This window comes from Oreochromis aureus, linkage group 17, assembly GCF_013358895.1.
Source record: "Oreochromis aureus strain Israel breed Guangdong linkage group 17, ZZ_aureus, whole genome shotgun sequence".
NCBI classification, from domain to species: domain Eukaryota; kingdom Metazoa; phylum Chordata; class Actinopteri; order Cichliformes; family Cichlidae; genus Oreochromis; species Oreochromis aureus.
In genome coordinates this window covers 26,419,573-26,424,494 of record NC_052958.1, presented here as the reverse complement: position 1 = coordinate 26,424,494, position 4,922 = coordinate 26,419,573, and positions in this window count along the sequence as shown.

The following is a 4,922-nucleotide window of genomic DNA, read 5'->3' as shown; positions in this document are numbered from 1 at the left end:
GGTCTTTAGTTACAAACTGTTTGTTTTCAGTTTTTTCTGTGAATAACTCACTCACCTTTAAAGTCCTGTTCAGTTCTGTTCACAACAATTCTGGGGAACCCTCCTAGAACCCATCTACTTACACTCACCCCTTTTCTTGAGGGAAAATCCTCTGGCTTATGGAAGCCAAGTCCTGTCACAGTAATCCTGCAAATAGATAGGAATGTAGAGAGAACTTGAGCCTAAAGCTATAATGAGCCCAGATCAGAGAATGTGAGCCTTTGTCACTTAGGCCCCTGCAGGCACAGGACGGACATGTAAACTACATATAACACACAGCAACATAGGGACAGATGGACATCTTCATGTCTTTTATTTATGAAACACCCCAAACAATCAGTTAAAGAGCAGGACAGTGGTCAATTGCCTTTGCTTTAACTCCTTTTATCACTAACAACTCATATTAGATGTTTCCTATAGTTGTTTATAAGACAATGTAACAACAGGGTGACATTTTGGCTGGTTTCATGTACAAATCTCTTTCAGATAAGTAATGCTTCTTCAATGTAAATCTGAAGAAATTTCCTCTATGAATTCCTGTAATACAGTCATTTGAAAAAGGCTATGCACAGGACTACACAAAGTCCTGTGGAAAACAGTACACCCTATGATTTAATAGGTTGTAAAATCACCTTTAGCAGCATTAACTTAAAGTAATGTTTTTCTATAGACTTTATTAGTTTTTCACATTCTTATGACGAAACTTTCTCCCACTCTTCTCTGCCACATTTCTTCTGTTCATTGAGATTTTTTCATGTACAGCTTTCTTTAAGTCCCATCACAGCAATTTACTTGGGTTGAGGTTTAGACTTTGATGTGGCCGTTGCAGTACCAAGACTTTTTCCTTTTCACCTTTGACTCTAGAATACTTTTGTACAAAGTGGAGTTCACGGTCAACTCAATGACTGCAAGGTGTCCAAGTCCCGTGGCAGCAAAACAAGGCAGAATCATCACACCTCTGTTTGTCCCCAAACATGGTGCTGTGTATTTTGGCCAAACACTTGGCTCTTGTCTCGTATGTCTGGGTGTCAGTACCCTAAAAGTCTTGTGATTTCTTCATATTGAACTTACAAGCCTAAGCTGTGCTGCCATGTTTCTTTCTTTCGTTCTTTCTTTTTTTATTTATTTATTTTTTAATTGAACAAGCTTTATCCTGGCAACCCATATAAACAAGTAGGGGTGATAAATTAATTTTCCAGAGCTTGTCTTTGTTAGTTTATTTTGAGCGCTGCACAGTGTGACCTTGGGGTGAATTTGCAGAAAAATCCACTCCTGAGAAGATTGTGGCCTTGTGTTCACACACAGCTGAATGGTCCAGACCAGAAAAATGCCAGAATTTGTGTTTTTTATAGAGGCAGCCACACTTGCTGACATAACTTAATCAAGTACATTTGATCAGCCCTCCTGTGGTGGCACCTGCTTTCTCTCTCTATTGCTCTCTTTCTCTCTCTCCTTTTTGCTACTCCATCCTTTTCTCCCCTGTCTGAGCAAGTGTGGCCATGAATTTCTTCTACCAGTGGGCATGGTCTTTGGAAACCCTTGGTAGGCCCATTTGTTGTCTATCAACAATCAAGCTCAGTATTTGAACTTTGGCTTTACCACTGTACACTGCCAGATTGTTATCCTGCTCTTGTGGTAGTGTTGTTCAGGTTTTCTGTGTTCAGTTCAGGTTCAGTTTTCTGTGAATAACTCACTCACCTTTAAAGTCCTGTTCAGTTCTGTTCACAACAATTCTGGAGAACCCTTCTGGAACCCATCTATACCTGCCTTGTCCACTCTCCCTTTTTCTTGAGGGAAAATCCTCTGGCTTATGGAAGCCAAGTCCTGTCACAGTAATCCTGCAAATAGATAGGAATGTAGAGAGAACTTGAGCTGAGTAAACCTGCTTTCTAATCAGGAAATGGACCTAAAGCTATAATAAGCCCAGATCAGAGATTTTGAACCTTTTCCACTAAGTTCCCTACAGGCACAGGGAGAACATGCAAACTCTACATATAACACACAGCAACATAGGGACAGATGGACGTCTTCATGTCTTTTATTTATGAAACACCCCAAACAATCAGTTAAAGAGCAGGACAGTGGACAATTGCCTTTGCTTTAACATCCTTTATCACTAACAAGTCATATCAGATGTTTCCTATAGTTGTGAATAGGACTGATGTATTCATTCCTATTAGATATATTCATTCATTCATCAAAGTTTTTAAAGTTTCCCTTAACCCTCACCCTCATGCCATGTATCATCTAAACTAAGTTCATGTCAAAAATCTGACTTGGCATTTACAAGTCAGAACTACAACTTTCTCTCACCTCTCTGTGTCCCTCACTCTCTCACCCTCTCCAACTTCTCAGTCTTTTTGTCCCCATGTCTGTTCTCACCCCCGTTCCATGTGTCTTTTTCCTGTTTTATTTTGACAGTCTCTCCTCCTGTGTTTAGTTTTGCTTCCCCTGTGTCATTATGTCAATTCATTCCAGCTGTGTTCCCCATGTGTTCCCACTTCCCTCGTCATATCTCTGTGTATACATTGTGTCAGTTTTCCTTTGTTTTTTGTCAGGTATTCTGTTCACCATGCACCATGTTCCTGTTCTCCACACGTCACGTTTTGATATTCATGTTTAGGGTTTATTCCATGTCCAGACATCATGTTCTGTGTTCTCTGTTTAATTTAGTGTAGTTTAATAATAATGATAATAATGGATTGCATTTATATAGTGCTTTTGTAGGCACCCAAAGCGCTTTACAATTCCACTATTCATTCACTCACTGGTGGAGTCAAGCTACAGTTGTAGCCACAGCTGCCCTGGGGCAGACTGACAGAAGCAAGGCTGCCATATCGTGTCATCGGCCCCTCTGGCCAACACCAGGGTAGGGTAAAGTGTCTTGCCCAAGGACACAACGACCAGGACAGAGAGAGCAGGGGGATCGAACCGGCAACTTTCCGGTTATAGATGAGCTTCCTAATCCCCTGAGCCGCGGTCTAGTTTAGTTTAGCTTTTCCCCCTCACTCCCCGTTATTGTTCATTGTAGCCTAAATAAATGGCCAACTCTTTTGGTTATTCACGTTTCACGCCTCATTTTATGTCTGCGTTCTGGGTTTCTGGCCTGGCAGTACGACCTGACCATGATGGAGCCAGCAGTTTACAACCCCTCGGATGATCTCTGTGAAGACATGATCCAGGCTGTGGAAGTTTTGTGCAGCAAGTGGTTGCAGTTTCCCAATAAGGGATATCAAGAAGCAATAACTTTTCGACTTCAAAGACTCATTTCCAATCAACCTTGGTTATTGGCTTCCCTGCGTCCCTTGGTTCAGGATTTCCTCATTACCACCTTGTATGTGCGCCCACAGCAGCAGCTGCCCAGCCCACCAGAAGATCCACGGCCCGGCTCACCAGCTCCCTTGTCCTAGAGGGAGCCGTTCCCCCGTAATCGGCATTCCAAGCCTGAGCCTGAGGAGATTCCCCAGCCTATGTTCGCTAAGGCTTTACTACCCATGAACCATCTAGTCATGAGTAAAACTGATTCTTTTCCAGATGTTTTCTCCAGGCCAAAAAATGTTGTACCTGTATCAGAGGAGAATAATTCTGTGAATCTAGTTCCTGTGTTGGCAGAGAGTAAAACTCTCATTTTGGCTGTTTCTCCTTAGCCTGGCATCTTGCTTAACTGACCTATTAACTTATTGCAGGATAATCTGTTACACCTAATGTTGCATCCGAATGTCGTGCTAGTACTCCATTAACTGTTCCTGTGCCAGCCTGTCTTGTCTCCATGCCTTGTCCTGCTGAATCCACTGTGTTAAATCCCTGCTTTTTGTGGGGCTCTGTCTGAGGGCGTCTATGAATGGCTGTTTTGAAACTCATTCGAGAATCAATTGTGTTTTTCAGCTAGCAGAATCTAAGGACATGCTAGTTCTATCTAAGACTGTTTATTCTAAAAAATTTTGTGTGTGGCCAACCAGACCATCCCAGAGACTGAAACTGTCTGTGCTCCATTCAGGGATTGAACAGTAGGCCTCTGCTGAGGGCTTAGGCGAGCTGTCTCAGCCATCTGTCTCAGCTGGAGACTCAGAAGAGCCCATCCTGCCACCTCCTTTGTCAGCTGGGGACTCAGTGAAACCCGTCCAACCACCTGCAGCCTTCATGCCGCCACCTGCTATGGAGGTCAAGGCAGGGGGGTGCTCGCCGCCTGACCCTGAGGGACACCCATCACCAGAGCCTGTTGCAAGCCCTGTGCAGTTGGCTGCAGGTCCTGTGTAGCCTCAGCACGCTCTGCCCCAGCCAGAGGGTGCAACTGCATCACTCATCTTAGTTTCAGATCAAGAGCTGCAGCCCTGATATTTCATTTCTAAACTCTTTTGATATAATTTTTAATTTGTGAATGCAAGGCTTCCATTCCATGTCTCCCCTTTCTGTCATGTGCATGCATATGTGTTTTCCCCCTTTGCTTCTCACCCCTCTGTATCCCTCACCCTCTCGCCCTCTCCATCTCCTCACTCTCTTTGTCCCTATCTCTGTTCTCAACCAGTCCCAGTGCCAAGCTCATGTGTCTTAGTGTGTGTCCTGTTTTTTTTGACAGTCTCTCATCCTGTGTTCAGTGCGTTTAGTTTTGCTTCCCCTGTGTCATTATGTCTCTTCACCCCAGCTGTGTTCCCCATGTGCTTCCACTTCCCTTGTCATCCCCTCTGTGTTTATATTGTGTCAGGTCATCTGTTCACCATGTGCCATGTTTTGATATTCATGTTTCAGGTTTTCTCTATTTCCAGGCATTATGTTCTGTGTTCTCTGTGTTTAGTGTTTCGTTTAGTTTAGGTTTTCCAAGTTTAGTTATTGTTTAGCTCCCTCCCGATTTTTCTGTACTGTTCATTGCAGCCTAAATAAAACAC